The sequence below is a fragment of the Chinchilla lanigera genome, unplaced genomic scaffold (genome assembly GCF_000276665.1).
Source record: "Chinchilla lanigera isolate Chin_1 unplaced genomic scaffold, ChiLan1.0 scaffold00002, whole genome shotgun sequence".
Taxonomy (NCBI): domain Eukaryota; kingdom Metazoa; phylum Chordata; class Mammalia; order Rodentia; family Chinchillidae; genus Chinchilla; species Chinchilla lanigera.
In genome coordinates, this window is record NW_004955403.1 from 58,473,392 (window position 1) to 58,497,679 (window position 24,288).

Here is a 24,288-nt window from a genome sequence, read left to right on the forward strand (position 1 = left end):
AGGCAGGAGGATCATTGCAAGTTCGAGACCAGCCTGGGCTACAAAGTGAGCTCAAGGCCAGCCTGAACTGCATAGCAAGACCCTGTCTCAAAAAGATAAATAAATAAATAAAAACTGTAATCCAGAGGATCATTACAAAATATTTTGAAAGCCAGGCATGGTGGCTCATGCCTGTAATCCCAGAACTCAGGAGGCTGAGGCAGGAGGATTGTTGTGAGTTTGAGGCCAGCCTGGGCTATACAGAGTGAGCTCAAGGCCAGCCTGAACTGCATAGTGAGACCCTGTCTCAAAAAAAGAGAAATAGGCCGGACATGGTGGCGCATGCCTGTAATCCCAGCACTCAGGAGGCTGAGGCAGGAGGATCGTTGCAAGTTCGAGACCAGTCTCAGCTACAAAGTGAGCTCAAGGCCAGTCTGAACTCCATATGGAGACCCTGTCTCAAAAAAAAAAAAAAAGAGAAATATTTTGAGAAATTACATGACAATAAATTGGAAAGTCTGAAAGAAATGAAAATCTTCTAGACACAAATTGAACCAAGTTATTTTTAAAAACCTGAACAGGTTTTAAAAACGAGATTGAAACAATAATAAAAAGTCTCCCAGTAAAGAACATCGTAGAACCAGATGGATTCACTGCTTAATTTTACCGGAATTTTAAAGAACAGATACAGCACCAGTGCTCTTCAAACCATTCCACAAGATAGAGAAGGAACTCTTCCAAACCTGTTTAATGGTGCCAATATTTTGCTGCTACCAAAACCTGACAAGAGTACAACTACAACAACAACAAAAACTGTAGCCCAATACCACTGATAAGCAAAGATGCAGAAATCCTCAGCAAAATACTTGTAAACTGCATTCAGCATCACAATAAAAAGATCATACACCATGATTAAGTTGGAGTCATTACAGGGATGCAGTGTTAGCTCAACACAGTCAGTAAGTGTGATATACTATTACAAACTGTGCCACTATAAACATGGGTGTGCATATATCATTATGGAATGATGCTTTTAATTCTTTTGGGAAAATACCAAGAAGGGGAAGCAACTCAAACGCCCATCAACCAATATAGATAAAAAAAGGCATGTTTTTAAAAATATGTTATGGAGTACTACTCTGCCATAAAGAAGGATAAACCTGAGACATTTATTGCTGAATGGCTGGATCTTCAGACCATACTTTTAAGTTAAATAAGTCAGACACACATGTGTAAATATCACATTGTCTCACTGGTGTGAGAAACTGAAAGTATGAATAAGAATCAAATTGTACAAAAGATATGGTGAAATGGGAAGAAATTGCTCAAAAGGAAAGGGGAACTAGGGTGGGAGAAGGGCAAAGAAAGGAAAGGAAAAGAAAAAGTGAGAAAAAAAGGATAAAATGGAAACAAAGCGTTGTAAATAAGTAGGGAAAGAGCAGTTAAAGGCACAGGAGGGGAATGGGAGGAAAAGAAGACAAATCAAGGCATATTATGTACAGGTACAAATTCCCTATGGTGAGTGTGATCATTGTATGTATCTAAATTGTACAAATAAACTTAATCAAATAAAATAAGCTTTTTAAAAATGTGATATCCTGCATAAACACAATCAAAGATAAAAATCATATGATCATCTCAAGAAGTGGAGAAGAAGCTGTGGTAAAATTCCACAGCTCTTCACGATACCACCCGAGAAGGTGAGACCTTGACATCAGAGAGGCCGTGCATGGCGGACCCAAAGCCAGCACTGTACCAACTGGGGAAAACTGAAAGCACTTCTTCTAAAATTGGGAAGTGGACAAGGGTGTTCACTTTTATTCAACAAGTATTGGAAACTTCAGCCACAGCAATCAGGCAAGAGAAAGAAGCAGGATACAGACAGGAAAAGAGAAAGTCACATGATCCCTGTTCGCAGATGATACGACTTTATACCTAAAAACCCTGAAGAGTCCAGTGAAAGTATCTTAGGACTGACAAATTCCTAAGTAGCAGGGTACAAAATCAACATACCAAAATCATTAGCCTATCCATAAATCAATACTGAACTCACTGAGAAAGAAAATAATAAAACAATCTCACTCAACTTAACCTCAAAAAACAAGTAAAATATTTAGGAAGAAACCAAACCAAGGAGGTGAAAGACCCACATGAGAAAAAGTATAAAACCCTAAAGAAAAGTACTAAGGAGGACACTACAGGACAGGAAGACCTCCCACATTCATGGATCGTGAGAACTGGTACCGATAACACTGTCGTACTACACAAGTGACCTACAGGTCCAGTGTACTCCCCACAGGATACCAATGACACTCGGCACAGAACTAGAAAAAATCCGAAAATTCATACAGAAGCACAAAATACAAAGAAGCACCAAAGCATTTCTGAGCAAAGAAGGCAATGCTTGAGGCCTCATGATACCTGATTTCAAAATATACTACAAAGCCACAGTAATGAAAACATCATGGAATTGGCATAAAAAGAGTTGTGAACTTAAAGCTTTTGAAAGAAAAGTTATTCACAGCCCACGACCCTAGGTAACATCCAGTGATTGCTTCTCCTGACTGGCATCACATGGGCAATGCCTCCGTATCTGGATGGCACCGGCTGTTCAGAGAATTCTGGGAAATGGGGAGATGTCAGGAAGAAAGATCTACCCGTAGAAAGCAAGCTTTTGGGTAAAGAAGACACCACACATAACAACAACAACAGCACAGCACCTGCCTGGCAAGCACAAGGTCACAAGTTCGAGTCCCAGTACCAAAAAAATCAGCAGCAGCAAGAAGATACCACAATCAGAGCACTGAACCTCAGCCTTTGCTTTCCAAACTCTTACTCACCACGCTTACCCTTATCGGTGATTCAGTGGCTGTAAAGTTACTGCACATCGTTTTGCCTGTTCTGCAACCCCACACAGAAAAAATTACATGCTGTGCTCTCTTACACTGGGCTTGTCCAGTTCAGCCTAACATCTGCGAGCATCACCTGTGTCACAGTGTGTATCAGGCATTTGTTCCCTTGACTGCAGTGCGGTGTTCTGTTGTGCGGCTATACCATGGTTTACCTGTTCACTACTGTCAATTGATGTTTGGCTTATTTACAGTTTGGGAACTGAATAAAGCCACTTTGAATGCTAAAAAAAAAAAGAGTCATGAAGACCAATGGCATAGAACGGAGGATCCAGGAACGAGCCCATGCATCAGCCACCTGCTTCCTGACAAAGGAGGTGAAAATCTACATTGCAGAGATGTCTCTCTCACAAATGCTGCTGGGAAAACTGGAGCTAAAACTAGAACCCAGGATCCCATAGGATCTAGCTCCACCACTCCTGGGAATATACATGAAGAAATAAAAACCAACATGCTATAGAGGGACCCGCATACTCCATGCCTGCTGAGGGACTGTTCAAATTGCCAAGTTATACAATCAGCCAAGACACCCATCAGTGCATGAATGGATAGGGAGAATGTGGGATACATAGACAATGGAGTACTACTCAGCCATGAAGAATGAAACCATGTCATCTGCAGAACAAATGGTGAGAACTAGAGAGCATAATGTTAAGTGAAATAAGACCCAGACAAGTATCATGTGTTTTCTCTCACATGGAATCTAGAGAAAAAGAAAAAGACAGCATGAGAGTAAGAAGAATTACTAGGGAAGGGGCAATGCGGGGGGCCAGGGTAAGAGAGGGCAGTAGGGAGAGTGGATATGATCAAAGCACATTCATGCATGAATGAAACTAAAAATTATACATTTCTCCTTGCATAATTAATGTGCCAGTAACTATAATTTAAAAATAAAGTCCAACTACAGCTGTATCTCGCCTTCAACTCTGTCCATTTTCACTTCAGTCACTTTGGGCTCTGTTCCCAGTGCCCGTCTATTTGTGTCTGCCACTCCCTGATGGGCGGAACTCCTATCAACATACCACGTACTGCTTGTCCTGCGCAAAGCACCCAGGGCAGGGGCCTGCACACTCAGGAGCGGGGTGCCACTGCCTGCTGTCCTGCACCCACAAGCTGAAAACGGTCTCTGCATTGGGAAATGACTGAAAAGTCAAAATGATAATGTTTTATGACACGTGAAAATTACAGGGAGCTCGAGTTTCAGCATTCAGAAAGTTTCACTGGGCGAAGGCCCTGCTCGTTCACAGGCCGCTTGCACGCTGTGATGGCAGAGGTGACCACAGCCAACAAGTCTCTGGCCCAGCCCGGGACGCCTGTCTAACCCTCCCAGATAAGTCCGCACACTCCTACGACAACGACTGTATCTCCTAACACGCCCAGAAGCTCAGGTGGCCAGTGATTAAGTTCTGGATGGTAACACTTAGCACGACACCTGTAACACATGCTTAGCAAGAGGGAGGATGCCTTTCTCTGCCACCTTTCCTACCAGTACCTAGAAAGCAGATGAGATGGTGGGGGCCGCAGCATCCCCAGGTGTCCATAAGGTGGAAGCTGCAGGTTAGGGATGGAAAACAGCAAGATGAAGGATCCTATATCCATGGCGATTAAGCGACTCCACAGAGCCGACTGTTCCAGTTTTGACCTTTGTTTATGCTACAGAAAGGTTCATTTCTCTCTTTAAGTCACTGTTATTTCAGGACTTGTTTGGGGATGTTGTATGGAGTGTAATTCAGACAGATACTTACCTGCCCCTAAAAGCTGGTGTATATTGATATCATTTAAGTCAGTTAAATCAAATGTCATGAATTTGGCAAATAATTATTTTGTTCCTAACACCACAGAAAAACAGAAACTGCCACTCATGGCACCCTCACCACTCCCACCATCCCTACCCCCACCCAGTCAGAATCACTTAGGGACGAATTTCTGTAGCATTTTCTATTTAAGGTACAGCAGGCCTCAGGGCATTCTACACAAACCACATGCATACAAAGGTAAATGAGGTTTTCCCCATGTATATAGCACTTAAAATTTATAGGTTATCAAATCATGTCAGTCCTAGGAGAGTCCTTGAAATTTTACAGCTCGTATTACTTTTTCCTACAATGAAATATTTTAAATAAAGTCATACACAAAACCCCACAAGGACAGAGACAAAAGCGGAGAAGCCCAGGCTGGATCCAGAGGAAGAGGCTGTCCTACCATGTAGCACCGGAGTGTCCAGCTCCTCCAGCAATGTTCAGGTTTTCTTTTTCTTTTTCTTGGTACCGGGAATCAAACTCAGAACCTTGCACTTGCTGGGCAGGCACTGTGCCACTGAGCTATACCCCCGGCCCCCAGGTTTTCTAAAAGGTAAGAGCCACTCAAATGTTCTGTGAAGTGCTCATCATCACAAGTGACTGTCAGATCATCTCGGCGATGGCCAAGACCTTCATTCAACCAATTCTGGTCACTCAGAACCATTTTCTCTGCCTGAACTTTCACTTTACTTTGAGGAGTAAAACATCTAGATTTCTCCATGGAGTTTTGTATGGTTCTTTTCAGTTCTGCAGTATCTTGGTCAGCTATGGTCTCCTGTCCAGATTGGCAGGGCACCTGGATGTTCCAAGCACACAACAGCACACAGCCCTATCCACCACAGCCATGGCCCCTTCTGCGGGATTCATGTGCAGGTATCTAATTAGAAAACCAACTAAGCACAAAACTGAGAACATCCTGAACTGGAGTAACAAAGCTAAAAGCAAGGGCATGATGATACCTGCCTACAATCCCAGGTACTCGGGAGGCTGAGCTAGGAGAATCACAAGTTACAGGCCAGTCTGGGAAACTTAGTATGACCTGTCTCAAAATAAAATACAAATTGAAAAGGGCTGGAGAAACAACTCAGTGATACATGACCCTCGTTACCCTCTCCAGCTCCATAAAACAAACAAACAAAAGCAGAATCTGAGGACCCACAGACTTGTCTTGCTCTTCTACCGGAAGACACACAAATGTATTTCAGAAGAAACTGATAGTTCTTTAGATACTGACGTGACAGAAGTATAGAATGGACATTTATGTAAGTTTTTATCTCATTTCTTCTCCCAAATGGATTGGGTAATTCACAGGAAGTAAGAAAATCACTGGGAAAGGTCTGAAAAAGATTTGTGACAGAAGTCATTTCTCTAAACTGGAACTCAGAAGAAAATGTGTCACACACTTGTGCACCTTGCTGGAGAGAGACGCCTGCTTTCATTGTCTGAACCCGCACCAGGACTGCTCTGTCCAGACGGAGCGGGACGGGTACCTGTGGCCCACAGTCAAATGTCCACTGTCTGGAGGAAGGAGTCATGACTCCGTACCTCAGCAGCACATTTACACTGCAGACTCAGGGTGGTTACAGATTAGGGAGCTGTGAGGCATGAACACTCATTGGAACAAACCAGGCTCTGCATGAAGCTTCCAGTGAGCAGCCGGAAGTGCAGCAGACAGCAAAGCTCCCAGCTGTCCAAACACCCCAGCTTTTCTCTAGGAAGCTCCTGTCTCTCCTTAATTCTAATACTGTTTAAATAAGAAAACCATCAGCTGAGACTTAAAGCTGCAGTTAGAAGCTCTTCTGTCTCACAGTTCCCCACACTACTGCCATTCTTCTTCATTCAGACACACTTGTGCCCTGGGCCTCCTGCTCAGCAAACAGTTCCCCACACCCATATGCAACGGATCCACCCAGAGTGTGCCACCTTCCCGGCCAGCTCCATCCACATCTCTCCTCACTACCAAACTGCCACTGTCTGTCCCTCTGCCCACAAACACCCATCATTACCGTATTTCCACAGCATTCTATAACAAAATCGCACCTAAGATATCTGTCATGAGTAATGCAGAAGGCATCAAAGGGCTGTCCAAACAGAGCCGTACACTTGGCTCCACCTACAAATCCTAGGGTTTATTTTACATTAACATAGCATTACATCTGTATGGAGGACGGAGAGCCCTGGGCCCAAAACTGGGTGTGAGGAACCATTCAGCTGGTGGGGCTGCAGGGAGCTGCCTGGCTGGAGGCAAGAACGCCAGAAGGAGGGACACATAATGGCTCTTCCTTACCAGACCTGATGGTACAGAGTTGCAATTCTATTTATTTTAAAACTTGACATACGTACCTCCGTCTTAAAACATCACCATGCACTGCTGTTAGGAGCGATAAACATATATTGCAGCCGAATGGCAGCGAATGCCCAGACCGGGCATTAACACAGCACTCAAAGAATTTGCATGAAGTCTAGTACCTTAGCACAGAAAGTCCACAGCACTACACGGGACTGCATCACTGGACACAGGCCACAGGGAAAGCTGAAGAAACACTGCCAAGGACCGGAAGATTGCTTAAAAAACATGACCCATCAGTGACCCAGGAACACAGCAGGTGCTTCTCAGGCTGAAGGGCAATATGGCCAGTAACATTCTGGCTGACCTAGGCTGCACTGCTACACAGGTAGTTCCACCTATGGCTAGTGCAATTCCTGAGCAAGGAGAGTCCACACTTGGCATGCCAGCACTGTCCTTGTCTACCCGGGCAGCACAGCTCAGTGACCAGTACCCAGCGGCCAGCAAGGCTTCTGGAGGACAGAGTCCCCATGGCTGAACCACCCTCGTCTGTTTGGGCAGCACTGCTACGAAGGCTGCTACCAGCGATGGACTACCTTTCTCCCAGGCAGACAGAGACACGGTGTACGGACGTTTTTGCCTGTCTGGGAAGCACTGCTACAAAGGCCAGCGTCATTCCCAGATGGGCTGGTCCTTGCCACTTAGCAGTGGCCCTGAGACAGACACGAGGCTTGAAAAGCTCGCAGTTTTGTACCCTTTCTTTCAGGTGTGTCAGTTCTGGTATATGCTGTAATCAGCACTGTCATATGTGCAGCCAGCTTGGTGTCAGAACCTGTTAGGTTATCAGGTCTGGGCATTCCCTGTCATTCAGCAGCAGTATGTTTACTGCTCTTAACAGCGGTGCATGGTGATGTTTTAAGACGGAGGTACGTATGTCAAGTTTTAAAAGAAATAGAACTGCAACTCTACCATCAGGTCTGGTAAGGAAGAGCCATTATGTGTCCCTCCTTCTGGCGTTCTTGCCTCCAGCCAGGCAGCTCCCTGCAGCCCCACCAGCTGAATGGTTCCTCACACCCAGTTTTGGGCCTGGGGCTCTCCTTCCTGCATACAAAGCATCCCAGGAGAGCACAACTCTGCCCTTGGCTAAAATGCCACTGATTCCTCTAAAACAAGCTTGGTCTGCAGTACACAAGTGGGAGTGTGGGCTCCACCTAGGCCTCCACCCTGCAGTGCCACCCTCAGCCCTCTCAGCCGCACTGCTACCTCCGCATTCCTTGTGGGGTGAAGCATTTCCAATGTTCCTGTCCCTCTTTCCCACATTCCAGAAGCACCCAGGTTTCTGGATTCCTGACTCTCTATACTATTGATCTTGATGGTGTTTTTCCTCACACCTCACTGCTTGAAAGTGTTTTGAATAATTAGTAAAGCATTGCAAATGACTTATTCCTAGTATACTACAGTCACTAGCATTTAAATAACATTATTACTTCTTTCGTTCAATGCATCCAGCACACCTTCATAGCCATCTCCCTGCATGCCCGCCATCAGGCTGCCCACGGGGTCAAGTGGACTGTGCCCCACGACACAGACGGAGGCCTCTGGGGGTCAGCAAAGCCGAAGCTCTGCATGCTGCACTTCAAAATACACGAACCATTCAGAAATTGTACAGTCACTTTTACTCACCTTCAACGCTTAATTCCACTCTACTTACTCCAAAGAATTTCATCCCAAAATAAAACATTAAATGCTTAAAAGTGTTTTCTGATAACTGTTTTATACTTATCTCCCAAAAAGATGATGTGAACTAAAATTTACATTCTAAAACATCTCCTGATCATGAGGCTTCCAGTGTTTTACACAGATAGCTTGTGGCTGTATTAATAATTTAAATGCAGGAAGTAAATGTCAGGACTTACTGAGAAAGAGAAGGCTTATCCCTAGCTGAACACTGCTTCCCTAGACTGAACTGGACTCAGCACTCCTGTCTGTGCTGTATTTTGTTTTTCCAGATACAAATCTGAGAAACTTTGAAAGCCTATGGACAGGAAGGAATTTTGTTACAGTAGTATTTAAAAGGTCTTTGAACTCCTCAAAGTTCTAGGAGAAACTTCATAGCACCCCCTTGTAGTATACATTACTAATGACCCACCTGATGATGGCTTAATGAGTTTCTTCTTTGTTTTGAATAAAAAAGAAGAATTCAGAGTCACAGGTCCAGCAGAGGCCACAGGTCCAGGCTTGGAACCCAGTTGGCCTAGGAGAGCATGCGCCTCCACACCCCAGCCTCAACTGGCCTGTGGGGGTGCAAGCCCAGTCCTGGGGCCTCCTCCACCCCAGTGCAGCGCCAGCCTCGAGTCTCTCCTTCTCCTCACAGCTGCGCTGGGCAGCGCAGCCAGGATGGGACAGAGGAGTGTGAAGTGCGGGATGCTGGCTTCAGACAGCTCCTCAGAGCAGGGCAACAGGACCTGCACGGTGTTCGGGCTTCTGCCCACCCATTTTCTGCAATGTGACTCCAGAGATCCCTGACACATAAACCTCTCCATGGAGCCTGCAAGTACACCTGCTTTCAACCTTCAGAGTAAATGCTCACAAAGGGAGCAAACACACCAACAGCTCTGCTCATGCAGGTCAAAATCACAGCCACTAGATTTTTCAGCATTTCCATGTCCTCTTTTGAAATATTAAAATCCAGTTTTTTAATGCCAGGTAGCAATAGAGAAGACTATAATCTTGCAGAATGCGTGGTCATTATCATCTGACTAATGTCAGAGAATTACATATCATTTCCAACCAAAAGCCACAATATAATGGAACTGCGCTTTACCTCTGATTCGGGGAGGCTGTGTCATGTATACCTGCTCTCTTCCTTCTGAGCCCCCATCAAGTGATAATAAAAGATCATGAAGAGAAGGGAACCCACAGCGGTGAAAGGATCTGGTGGTGGCTGGTATGTCCAACCACTTCACAGGAAATGCAACCTGGATGGGCAGGAGGTAACCGATGGACCCAGAAGATCACAAAGAGGAAAGCAAGGCAGAAGAACCCCATGACAAGTCCCCAGGACGCTGCCCTGGTCAGTCCAGGCAGAGGTATGACACAGGTGATATGTGAGGGCTACATTCACAGAATCAGTGCACAGGGCAAACAGCCAGCATGGGAAAACGCTTGCCGGGCAGAAGCCAGCATCCTGGCAGCCCAACATGTGATGCCCACAGGCCGAGGACCCCACCCACCCACAGGATGGAAATAGCCTTCCTTTGAAAAGAAAACTGATCTGCTTTGAGTAAAGACTTGGACTGGGAGTTTAGAAGTTCTTCTTCTACACAGCCAGCTATCTGCCCATCCCACAGGACAACACAGAGCTGAAGCCAAAATGAACAGAACAGGCTATCCAGGAGGAAAAAGACTGCAGGGAATAAAAAGTTTTTGAGAAAAAGCGAACAAATATACAAACAACAGATTTGCCTATACAATGAGACATGAAAAAATACTGTCATTTGAAAAGGATATTTCTAGGAAAAAGGAAATAGAAAACCAAATAGAATATTAGAAATTAATACTAAAGTGGTTCAGATTAAACTTTCAACAAAACATAAGAGACCGAAAGTACATAATAGAAAAGAGAAATAACTAAGAATCAATGTAGCGGGAATTCTCCCACCCAAACAAAAGCTAAAGAAAGAAAAGAGACAGACAAGAGAAAAACAATGGGAAGAAATAAAGAACCAAAGCAAGAGTTTACCAAAGTAGAAGGCCGTGTATGCAGGGAATTGGCCACTCCATCACATACCTGAGGGACAGGGCTACATGCCAGGTACCACCTTGCAGGTGTGCAGAATATAAGACAAGGAGAAGCAGCTGCACGAGTCCAGAGAGGAAAAGTCAGGTACAGCAAAGAAACAGCAGCAGACTGTCCAACAATGACACTGAAGTAAAACAAAAGGAAACGCCTCCAACATTCTCAGGCCACATTATTTTGATCTTAGAATTTGATACCCAGCCAAACTTTCTAACACCAGGGGGCAGACGAGGTCAAAAACTTGACCTTCCACTCTAGTATTCCTAGATTACTGAGAGAGACATCAACAGTGAGGGTAAAAATCAAGAGAAAAAAGCACAAAAGCAGCAAGAGGTCTGACCAGCAGAGAAACCAAACCATTGAAAGGGTGTGCACTGCAGTTCAGGCTTCACCAGCGGTGCTGGAACTCAGTGCCACGGTCCGGAGAAGGAATGCTCCCAATTCCCATCAATCAGAGAGAAAAGCCAAGGCACTCACATCTGAGAAGCTACATTCTCCCTGGAGCTTTTGAACAACTTTAACAGGCAGTAAAGAATTACCAGAAAAGGAAACGCTTTAAAACTCTAAGAAGAACACAAAACTGTTCGAGAAAGAAAACCATCAAGGCACCCTAGTCAGCTCTGCCGTGAGTAACACCAGCATAATGTGAACACGCTACTTTCTCCAGTTTTCAGCCTATAGCAAAAGAAACAAAATTACCTATGATTACCAAGTAGCACTTAAATGGTTTTGGCCTTGCCAAATGCTGGTAGCAGGAGTGAAATGAGAAGCTGAGCAAGCTCAGCGGTGCTAACAGCTCTGTGCTCCGAAGTGGGCTGCCCAGTGACACTGCCCAGAGTGACAGAACAGAAGTAAAGGCAGAGTTCATTATTTACAGTTAATGAGGTGGTGAGGAAGAAACTGAAGTTCAATTACACTGAGGAAGGGAAGGCGTGGTGAGCAGTGAGTGACCTGTGAGTAGCCCTCTGAAAGCCACCAGGATGAGCCTGCAGTCAGTCAGGTTGTGGCTCCCTGCCCGTCACAGCACACATGGCACCAGCAAGCATGCTGCTCAGCCCCAGGCTCTGGGGGATGACGGGGAGCCACGCAGGACCATCCACGGACCTAAGCATGCCGGGCGGGAAAGTCTGTGGGAACTCTACCTTCTGCTCAGTGTTGCTAAAACCAAAAACTGCTCTAAAAGATAAAGTTTTTATTTGAAAGAGTAGCTTTTACCCACCTTGGGATGGGGAGACAGAGCAGGACACAACTGTTTTGCACTGTGTTCATTATGTGCTACTGGTTTTTTTAACTATGTGTAAATTGTTAAAACACCAAAAATATATACATTAACATTAAAATTTTCTAATTTTTATATACAATAACCTTGAAAAGCAAAAGGGAAGAAGTAAGAGCTAGGCTTCATCTTCCAGCTAGAGAAGAAAGATCTCTATTGTTGTTCCAAACTTTACGCAGAAACACAGATGCAGCTTTACTGAGACTTCTGGAAGGAGTAAGAGGGTCTTTAACACAGGCGACCCAGTGACAGACAGCGGCAGGCTGTGGAGCTCCCAGTCCCTGAGCCGGCTGGCAGCCTCACCCTAGGGCTTCAGAGCCTCGCCTGTGACCCAGACTGGTCACAAGGAGCTTCTGACAGTGCTAGAGAACGGGGAGCTGCCGTCCACAGTCTATATTAGGCTGTGGACTCACTCGGGAAAGGGGTGACCAGTGAAACCCAAAGCAATACAGAACAGGAGAAACACGTGTAGAACTAAGAATAACCACAGACGTAATCTGAACAGGAAGAGAAGATGAGGCCAACTGCGCATGATCACACCTCTTAGGAGTACAAGCCACTGCAGAAGGGAACGGGACAGGGCGTGTGTAAGTCAGCCCTGTGCAAGCCAGGCGATGGGCATGCGTTAGTAAAACAGCCTTAGCTGGGAAAACACAAGTTCACAGAAGCTTCAGCCAGAAACACTGTCAGCTCGCAGCACTTGGAAGGTGTGCAGAGATATCACTGTCGCGTGTGAAGGAACACCTGGCAGGAGGGACTGGTCGATCCCGGGGTCAGGCCTGGCTAGGAAGGCACCTGCAAAGAGGAAGATACCGAAACAAGACTGTGGGAGCTGAGCCGACAGGTGAAGGACAACCTGGAGAAGCTACACTGCCCTGACCAGGTCGCTGTCCACTGCCCCTGCACCTGGATGGAGACATTTTCCCAAATACATGCACAGCACTGAAGACCAAGCTTAAGGCAAAGCTATGGAGATTTTATTTTAAAGCTGAGAGGATTACAAAGCAGATATTTTTCAAAGTTCCTAAGAAAATTTGTATATAGGCTGGGTATCCACAATCCAAAAACCCAAAATTCCACACCTGAGTTCACGTGACAGGTTATGACTTGTCAAAACATGGACACGCTAAGAATACTGAATAAAATTACATTTGGAGGCCAGTGTGTAACCCTAGCATTCTGGGAGGCTGTGGCAGGAGGATCACAAGTTCAAGCCCAGCCTGGGTAACTTAGTAACTTAGCAAGCTCCTATCTCCAAAAGGACTGGAGATGTGCTCTGTGTGGAGGCCTTGTGTTCAATCCCAGAGTTCCCACAAAAGAAAAATATTACTTTTAGGTTATATGCATAAGGTATACATAAAATAAATCAATTTTGTGTTGCAACATGGATCCCACTCCCAAGATAGTGCATTATGTCTGTGCAACTATTCCCAAATCCAAGAAACCCTCTCCCAAGTATTTTGGAAAAGGGACACACAGCTTGCAGTAACACCTCAGACATGTCAGGTGATAAACTGCTGGCACTGCTGTTCTTTTTTGTTTTTTTTTCCGGTACCGGGAATCGAACTCACCACCTTGCACTTGCCAGGCAGGCGCTGTGCCACTGAGCTAAATCCCCAGCCCCCTGCACTTCTGTTCTAGTAGCAGAAATGCTCAAGGACCAACAAAACAGGAGAACCTGTCTCTTACAGAGATTGCTAGATTTAGACAAAAAAAAAAAAAAAAAACAACTAGAAAATACAGTTTGAGGTCCAGCCTCTGCAAGTCGGCGCCTCAGTGGAGAGGGATTTGCCAAGAGCCAAGGAGTAGAGAAAAGTCAGCGTTTGTGGCTAAACCTCAAGAGAGCAGCGGGGAGTCCCAGGAAGATGTGCCCTCAATTGAGCTGTTCATATCTGATCTTAGTGTGAGGAGGGGTCTGGAAGCCTCATCCCAGGACGTGGCCGTCAGGTCATGGCCACTCAGTTCTCACCCCAGGTCCAAACACAGCCAGGCGCTGTTTGAAGACCAACTTCTTGTTTAGATCAGGGTCCAGTGCCCTTGGCATTGCTAGAGGCAGTCCTTCCAGGTAAAATTAACAAGTATGTGAGGGTTGACTAAGGTCAGTGGGCAAGGGATCAGAATAATATATATACATACATAATATACATAAAGATGTGTTTATACTTGAAAGGGCTTTTGACATGTATTGCCATAGACGAGGAAAGGGACATGACAGCAGTCAGTTCATCTGGTGCTGGCTGCAAAGTCCTTGTGCATAGCTCACAAGCAGGAAAGCTCATGTTCCCCCCAGACTTTCCACTCAGCGGCCTTGTGGCCTGTAAAGAAACAGTGGCAAAATAACCACGATTCCCCACAGAAAGTCATTAAAACCTGCTTTTCCATGAATAAGGGATTTGCAGCACGACCTTACAAATATAGCTCCTCCTAGCTTCCAAAGTGTTTTCGCTCCATGTCTGCGAATGAAACCTGGAGGAGGCCTCGGAGCAGGGTGGCCCTTGGTCCGTCCAGGCTCCCCAGCCAGTCAGTCTCCCTACGCTTCTGTACTCTCAACCTCATGCTGATGTCTGCAACAGCCGGGTGTAGGTGACCCAGTGATCATCAGCTAAAGTAACTGAGCCCAGGAGTATCGAAGGGTGCAGCCGAGTCCACACCCACACTGCACCCCATGGTCACACCCACGAGCTAAGCATGACAGCAACAGCAGGCAAGGAGGGGAGGCCCCAAAGCCTGGCCCCTGCACCAGGGTCTCTCACACACAAAGGCAGCTCTTGCCTGCGGCTGCTCAGCAACACAGAGGTAGAACACAGGGACTGGGTACGGCATCCGAGCAACTTTCAACACCACCCAAGCTCTGCAAAAATAAAGCCAAAATAGGAAAATGAAAGACACACGACCTTTAAATCAGCGCCATCTGAGCTCAGATGCAGAACTGTGTGACTTCAAACTCCCTCTCCGCCCCGGCCACTCAGCGGCAATGACTCAGCAATGCTTTCCCAGCTATGCTGACAGCAGCAGGGCAACAGCTGTGCACAGGCAGGCCAGGTCCAAAGGAAGCCAGGTGCCACTCCTGGGACTCTAGAGACAATCCTACCAGCCAGGTAGACAGGGTGTGGCTCAGTCCCTAACACAGCAAAGCAGTTCTCTTGCCACTGCACCATCATCAAGACATCATGGAAACCAGCCTCCAAAGACATTTTATGGTGGAGGGTTTCTTAGTATGCTCTCGTAAATCCAGTTAATCATTATATGATGACAGCTCTGCTGGATTAAGATATATATAACCTGTTACAAGCTGAATAGCTAATGGCTAAAAGTGAACAAAAAGTAAAGGATGGTTAGAGCTGGGGGAAGACTTTATAGGAGTAAGTTCAAGAAAAACAGGGGCTCTGAGACAGAAAAGGAACACAGATCACTAAAAAAACACCACAAGACAGAGTTGACAAAGAATATTCCAGGTGACTGACACCGCCTGTGCAAAGGCCCAGGGACAGGAAATGGTAAGACAGGTCCAGGGAATTACAGAGGAGTTAAGTAGCTCTTTGCACCAAATATCCCATAAAGGCTCATAAATGAACCCAGGAAAGAGGACGTTTTACAGAAGGCCTTGAGAGCCAGAAAGGAGAAATCTGGATGTGGCAGAGGCAACAGAAAACAGTGTGCAGAGAAGTGGCATGATAAAAATGGCTTGAGGAAGATTATCCCAGCAGCTGTGTGTAGGATGACTTCAAGCCGAGAGAGACTGGAGGCGGGAGATCTGCTAAAAGAATGTTCTCCTAATTCAAGCACAGTGTGGGGGGTGTGGTCGGGCCAGAGCCAGGAAAGGTGAGAGGAGCGAGGAGCACTGGGCCAGCCTCAGACTCCCCACCTGGGAAATGTGAGGCCTGACCGTGCCACAGTTCAGCTCAGGCACATTTTGACCCATCAGACTCCTGTTCTGAGATCCCTGGTCAGATCTGCAGGTGAGCAGGAAGTCAGCATCAAACCAGGAAGAAAATCTGATCCCCACCCTTCAGACCTACCATGAAGGCCACTGGCATACTAAAGTCTCCGCACTTTTATGACATCGAAACACTTTTCAAATATATAACACTGCACCCACAATAAATAAAAACAGAGAAGAGAGCGTTCCCAGGTCCTATGCCAGTGGCTCTCACACAACAGCCAGCAGCTGCACGCCCTCCCACCTCTCAGGCACTGGCCAGGACCCCGGAGTGACCCTGACCTGTGCCACACCTCTTGGCCACATCTAATCCATTCTCTAAACAGGAGCCCTCCCCCTCCACTTCCCAGCATCCTCCACTAAAGACCTCTCCTTCTATGGACTGTGGGTGCCCACAATCCCCCATCCTTTGCACACACAGCATGGTGTCCAGCTGAACCGCTGACAGGTTCTCATGACTATGAGTACAGAAAACTGCATAAAGGGCCCTGTGAGGTGTGGCTCCTGTCTACCTTGACAGCCAAATACTGACTCAACTGTGAGAACAAACCCTAGCACCCAGCACCGGCTCCAGGCTCTGCACACATTCGTACTCATCCTTACATCCCCCATCCACCATGGGGTGGACGATGCCGCTATCATCTCCACTTCTCCAGCTCCTCACTCCCACATAGTGTGTGGTGTGTGCAGGATGCAGGCCTAGGCAAGCCATTCTACCAAGCTGATTTACAGGTTCAGAATCATGACGTTCCAGCAAGCAGACAGCAGCCAGGCATCCTAACGAGGGCTCCAGAGTGATGCCACCCCCTCCTCCCAACACAGCAGTCACCTCAGGGTTCCTCAGCCTCCCTAGGACTGGACACGTTAAGACTGGACTCACAGTCTTCCCTCTTTCCTCAGGCCTAGAGGACACTGACCCCTTCCTGCCTCTACTCCTGCTTATTGGTCAGACCCCACTATCAGTGCCCCTCTCCCAGGCTCAAGGTTACTGCCACAAACCACCGTGTAACTGGCACTTGTCCTCCACACCATCATCAGAACTAAATTATTATGATCATAAAACAGTTTCAGCACTTTGCCTGTGTATTTAATATTAATCTCCCTCCATGACTCTCAATGCGGCAAACAATGTCTTTCCTACTTACTAAAATAAACCTAAGGCCAAATGCAACTTTTGGCATGTTGGGAAGTCATAAATTACACATCGGATGAATGAATAAACCATCCGTCAGTTATCAATGAACTATAAGCACTGAATCACTGTCCCTTTCTGTCCCCACAGACACATACTACCAAGTATCTTCTGTAGGGCCCTATTGCCAGCACATGTCCAGAAATCCAGCCAACATTACCCAGACTATTGCCAGTTGCAAGGATGATTTACCAGATGAACTAAAAATAGACATCCTGGTTACAATGGCCATCTCATCTCACTGCCTCCTCTGTGGCTCTATACACCTGATTAATAACTGTTCCTTCCCAAGGGGACAGAACAGACTAACATCACAGCCACCATTTCCAACCACAGTTCCGTCCACCTTTCCTGAAAGGCGTCACCACGCCAAAGGAGACAGAGGAGCAGGCAAGAGCCCAGGCTCTGAGGCTCTGTGCACCTGGGTTCTCCCACTCACCCATGCAGTGCTGAGACCGCTCCTGTGCATTTCAGCGCGGTGACCCAGGTCACACGCACCAGACCGGCATCATCCCTCACTCTACTTCCTCTGCACAGATTTTTTTAAATACCTCAAGGAAAATGATGACTATTTATCGTATTCTCTTGGCTCATCCTCGAAAAGGCCACATAAGTGTGTGCAGGAAATAGATGGCGTTCCATCTGCCAAGCTGGCTTGTGGTTCACACCTGTGACAGAGGACAGCTCAGCTGAGAAGAACCAAAGAAGCTCCCAGGCTGCTCCGCTGCTCCCACTGGTTACCTTCCCCCTGCGTCCCTCCCCTGCGGCCTCTTCCTGGGCCCACAGTGCCAAAGGCCTTCAGTGCATCTCCTGTCAGAGGTAATTCTCAGTTCTTCTGCAGAAGTAAATGTTTGCCAAGAAGAACTGTGACTTGAAGAGCCTCTGTCCCTCCTAGTGATCAAATGCCCCCATTTCACCACAAAGCTTAAGTGTAAACAAATCATGGCCTATTAGACAGAAATAAACCAAAGAAAATGGAGACTTCCTAAGCTCCCCTAAAACTGATATTTCAGTGAAGATGCATTTTTTAAGTCCATGTTCTAAGACATAGAGTTGCAATTCCTCAGAAACTAAACACCATATTCTCTCCTCTGCAGAAGTAACAGGGTCTGCATGACATTACTGCACCCAGGCCAAAGTGTTCAGGGTCAGTGCCACCCATAACAGTTTCCTAACTTTCCAATTCCTCTGCTTCCATGTTTGCAAACGAGAGATGGTGAGACTCAACCCCAATATGCCAAGCTAACAGACACTCTCAGTTTATGATCTGCTGCTTCTTTTGAGGAGGAGCTGTGAGAAAAGTAATTGTAGTACAGTGGTCACGGATTTCGCCATATTACGAAAAATAATGAGTCAGGATGAGCACAAGTCTCCTAAAACGGACAGAATAATAAAATATCTGAAAAGAAGACTGTCCTGAGAAACCTGAAAGGTGCTTCACCTGACAGGAAATTATGGATTCAGAGGACCTGGGCTCAGATTCCCCAGGGCAACTCCCCATCCTGCTGACAGTGCCCGGCCACGCAGTGCCCAGCTGTGTAACCCGTTGATGGAACACACCTGGGCTGCGGGCACACTCGACCCCTCACCTATATCTCCCATTTATCAATTCCAAAAAAGAACCCAAGCCTCTGCCTCCTTGGCAGCACCCACCACTCCCAGTAGGCAACACGGTCTGGCGCTGGGAGCCAGGACAAGGCTGCTGCACTGCCTGCCACACGGCACAGGCTGCACCTGCCACCCAGGGCCTCTCCAATGGCCTGTGTCGGTGACCTGCAGAGCCGGGACGAGTCTGACTCCTGCTTTTAACCACCTGTGCACTTAAAGCAGCAGTGCAAAGTGTTCCTCATCCTGCTGACAATGGCAAGGCCTTAGGACAGACTGGTGGTCTTCCTCATCTGTGACAGGACACCCAAGTGATGACCCACCCACACAGACGGGGGGGACAGTGAGAACCAAGGGTGCTGACACTGCGAGGAGAATGTGGACAGTCCCTGCCCCCAACAGCAGGAAGGTGCAGACTGGGAGACTGAGTGCCAGGACTCACCCAGCACTGGGGACAAAAATCTCAAAGTGGCCTTCTCCACTAACAGTAAACGACTCCTCCAAGAAGAAAAAAATAAACTGGGCATGGTGGCAAATGCCTATAATCCCAGTCCTCAGGAGGCTGAGGCAGGAGGATGATTTGAACGCCAGCCTGGGCTATGTAGTGAACTCAAAACCAGCCTACACTACACAGCAAGACCCTGTAGAGCAAAAAGAAAGAAAGAAAGGAAGGAAGGAAGAAAGGAAGGAAGGGAGGAAAGAGGGAGGGAGGGAAGGAAGAAAGGAAGAAAGAAAAAGAAAGAAAGCTGAAACAGACATTTCGAACTCACTGCAAGAACCAAGAAAGAGGCAGGCACTGTGCAGGACCTTTCCTGCCACCCTCGGAGAAGTGCACAGTGCCAGGGACAGTCACGCCAACAGACAGGTATCCTCGAGGCAAAGCATGGCAGGACTAACACGCCCAGAACACCTGTTTGCAGACAGGAGCCGGGGAGCCACGTCTGACCTTCAGCCACTCTAACAGTGCACCCTCACAGCGGGCAGCTGGGCTGTGGACTGAGTTTCAGAAAGTATCTGCTTTGAGAGCAGACATTTTTCAGGATCTAAATTTAGCCAGCTAGAATTCTTTTTTTAAAAAACTGCTATTCCATTAAGCCTTTTGAAATAGGAAGTGTTCGTTTCACGAGGAGACTAGAATGCAGCATTCTCTGACCAGCGGAAGTGGGAGCAGGTGGCCCTGTGAGATGCCATGCACGTGGCAGAGGACAGGCCGGATGCAGAATGGAGGGCACCGAGAGCAAGCCGGACTCGGGCCCCAGGCACCTAGAAGGTCAAGCATCGAAAGTGTGTGGTCACTAGTTATCTTTAAAAGAATAACCTACTTGACAGAAAAAGTAATGTTTTAATCGGCCTCTTTGTTACCATTCCTTGGTGATTTGAACTAATCTCAAATGTCTACTGACCAAAATAAATGTGAAAATAAAATGTTTACTGACCAAAATCTGGCCCTTCATCCTATGTCTTTTTGCACTTTCGGCCCCTTCTTGCCCTGCAGCTCTCAGACACAGAAAATACCCTAAATGTTCTGCCAGCTCTATTGGTTTCTTCCTTTGTTGCCTTTAATCCCACTCCTTTGTCACCTTTGTGAAGTCCTCTCCAAGGCCACCACCAGCTCAGGCTTACCTCTATTTTCCTGGTTACTGGCAAGGCTGCAGGAGGAGCCCTTGCATGTGACCCTGGTGGAATCAGCCGCCTAGACAACTGCTGGGCTGGGCTTTCAAGTCTTTGAGAACGTCACATCATGGGGTGGACCACAGTCGTCCCCTGAAGGAGTCCGTGCCAAATCCCTGGAATCTGTGAGTGCAGAAAAGGGGTTTGTCCCATGTGATCAATGAGGACCTTTAGAAGAGAAGTGATTGGTGGATTACCTGGAAGGGCCCCCAAAGCAATCACAAGCATCCCTGGGGAGAGGAATTTGGATGGACAGAAGAAAATACACAGGGAGATGCCTTGTGCAGACGAAGACAGAGACTGGAGCAGCTTGGTCATAAGCCACGCTGTGCTGGAAAAGGCAGGACAGGCCCCCTGAGGGTCTGCAGAGACCACAGCCCTGAGACACTGACTACAGGTTTCCAGCCTCCTGAATGGAGAGAGAACAAGCTTCTGCCATTTAAAGACATCACTTTTGTGGTGACTGGCTACAGCTAAAGCCACCAACTAACCAGTAGTTCTTAGGAATGTTCTCGAGAAACAAAATCTAGATTTTCAAAAAATATAACAAGACATTAATCAGAAAGTAATAGCCAGCATTTTGTAAAGCAACTTAAATGCTGGACAGTAGGAAACTGTTGACTCATATTGCGCAGTGGAATATTATATATCATATAACATTGAATTATTAATATTTAAGATATATGGGGAGGACTCAGAAAAAAATAGAAAGAGGAACAAACCAAGATAGTCCCCAATTTTGGTTTAAAAAACAAGACAGCAGAGGCTGGAAAGAAGCACCCCAAGTAATGAACCATAATTATTTCCAGATCATAGCATGAGGGTGACAGTTAATACATTATTTTGTGCTTTTCTTTAATTCTAAATGTTTGGCAGATTAGCAATGGAAAGAACAGAAAATGTACAAAAGTAACTCAAGGAGTCTCCAATTTCACCCCAGGGAAGGGAGAAAACAAACTACTATCCCAGGAGCGGGAGACTCGACTGGAGAGCTGACACGTGGCCAAAGTGAGCAGCAGAAAGAGCCTGGCAAGGAAGGAAAGGCTTCCCCGGGTCACGCAGCGGAACACAACCTCGGGTCCTGCCTGTTTTCGGCCCAGGAAACAGGGACACGTTTCAAAGAACAACCAACACCTATCATGAAGGAGAGATCAAAGGGACTGCAAACGCTCAGGGCAGAGCCCAAAGAACAATTTGTGCATGCTGCAGATAATGAACACTTTGAACACGCATTAGTGATGCTGTTCACGAGTTTGAAACACCACAGATCTGGGTCTTCCCTAATACACACACATGCATTTTCTTTAAAAAATTACTGAAACATGTTGTGACCCAAACAAGATAGGATCTCTCTCACCTTCTCTAGGGTTTGGATTCCAGGGCCTTGCTGGCAAAAGAAGAGGAAGGTATTGGCTTTCTCCTTTGTCCCAGTATGTGACTGCATAATTCACCTGCTGGGGCCCTGCATGGCCTTCCCCTCAACACAGTTGCTGCACATCTCAGCTAAAACACAACATGTGGCTGAAACAGGTCAGCTCCCCACAAGTTCAGCAGGATAGAGTGAGGCAAGTGCAGAGAGGATGCGGCTCTCATCCTGCTATTGGCTGTCAAGGCCTTCACCCTAGGCACCTGCTTGTCAGCACAGGTGGCAGCGGTTCACATCAGCTCTGGACCACCCACCCATGGTGTCCACAACCCTGTGACCTCAGACCTACCATGCAACCTCTCTTCCCCAGTTTTCTCTTCCACCACACACAGACAACAGCCGAACTGACTGCACAGGGTCACTCAAGATTTGAGTTACTAAAGTAGCTTATGAAATGACACATAACAGAGCTCCTGGCACACAGCAACTGCACAATAAATGCTACTTGATACTAGACAAATGTTAAAAATAAATAAGCAAATCACACAGCACATGAGAAGGTAGCAGAGAAGGGAACTGACTTTAAGCTGGCCTTCTTGCCCAACCTGACTCAGGACCAGGAAGGCAGTGCAGGAGCCCTCAAAGAGGCTGTGGGAGTGGAGCAGAACACAAAGGAAAACAGACAGTTGTGTTAGGCCATGCAAGGCAAGGTAGGCAACCATATACCACTGGCTAGGCTTGATTATGGCACACACAGAGTCAAGACCGGCTCGGTGGGACCCCTGCTCTGGCTCCTAGGTACCCTTTAGTCTTTCTCTACCTCCAAATACAGGTACTTTGGGGATGTGGGAGAACATTGTACCCACTGCCTTGTAATCTGTTCCTGTCACATCACAGCACAGAACACCCTGTTGTAACATTAGACAGTAAACATTCATTTTTGTAATGGACACACTTCTTTCACGATGTGGTTATATCATAACAAAATCATCCAATCTCCTGTTACTGCCATTTTCCCAGATTATGCTGTGAAACAAAGCTGGAGTGAACATCTGCTTTGCTAACTTCCTGTAGATTCATGATTATTTCCTTAGGATAAGTTCCCAGAAGTGAACAAGCTGGGTCTAGTTATATGCAAGGAAAGTTTTTTTTAAATCAAATGCTGTAATGCTTAAGAAAACATTATTAGAGAAGCAAATAAGGGGATAAACTAAAGACTAAAAAATAATGTTTGGTTGCTTTAAAGAGCTATGTATCTCGTCTTCCACAACAAAAATAAAACTTTGAATCTAATTATAGTGATAACCTAGAGCATTTTATTTTAGACCCTGAAATGTTACAGACTAAAATGGTCAGAACAAAAGTTCAAAATTAGAACTTTCAACTGTTTATGAACATTTCTAAATTATGCTAGATTCTATATTAAACTTTTAACAATCACAAAAGAGATATTCAGAAATTTGTTCAGAAACTGCCAAAATACTACAAAGAAAGTTGTAAAAACGGAAATTATTTTTAAAGAGCCATATGTTTCATATTAAAGTTAAATAAACAGGTGTGCAAACCACCAATTTGTGTCGTTTCACATCCTGATCATATACTTACAACTCATTAAGAAACCTGGAGTTTAAGAAGGTGTCAGCGGCTGTGGATATGCTTATTCACCCCTGTGTTCACTGGGTAATCTGGTCTACAACACGACAGCAGATACTGAGGGACTGCCAACTCTGTCCCCTTCACGGCTGTCTCCCCAGCACCAAGGGCAGCGCCCTGTCATGCCTTCCACTAACAGTGCCCTCCATGGGCACAAAGCAAGGACTAAGAGGATGACATCATCTGGCATTGAGCCTGGGAAATTTGCCACAAGGAAGTAGCGTTCTCTAGGTCTGAAAAAATAAACACGAAGGAAAGACAGAAAAGAAACTGTCAAGTGTGGGTGAAAGCATGCGTCCTGCGTAAAGCCTACCTGGAACAGGGGGCAACACCAAGCGACAAGGCAGGAACACAGGGAGCCCAAACGTGCAAGGGACCACAGCGGCAGCAGTGAAAGGATAGCAAGGAACAGCGGATCAGATCTGAGGAAGTTGTGAAGCTTCCTTCTTTCTCCACTCATCCAGCAGATGGTCAGTCCCTGCTCAACAGGAGTTGAGGGCAAGCAGGCCTTCCACAGAGCTGCCACTCTAACAGAGCAGCTGGGAAACCAGGTATGACCACAATTCAGTTTAAGGTGTCAAGGCACAACAGGCGGACAAAGAAATTCAAGTCTTACTCAGTCTTCTGGGATCAGGAAAGATTTCTGAGAGAAATAAACCCTAAGTTCTAACTGTGCAAAGGATGGCTCCTCCCTGAAGTGTGAGAAAAGACCGAACAGAAAGGGAGTGTCAAGTGACTGGAGACAACGCAGCTGGAACCCGATTTTCCTTGATTTGCAATTCCTCAACTTGACAGAGACGTCAAGGCACACC

General features: G+C 46.4%; 1 protein-coding gene across 1 annotated transcript in view; it reads right to left on the reverse strand.

Annotated features, from left to right (window-relative positions):
- Positions 1-20,555, reverse strand: part of Dlgap2 (discs, large (Drosophila) homolog-associated protein 2) — a 528,376-nt gene extending 507,821 nt beyond the window's left edge. Inside the window, exon 1 of the mRNA XM_005373860.2 lies at positions 20,410-20,555. The gene's annotated coding sequence lies outside the window, so the exon portion shown is untranslated. The remainder of the gene's footprint in view (positions 1-20,409) is intronic.
- Between the last annotated feature and the right edge of the window lie 3,733 nt (positions 20,556-24,288).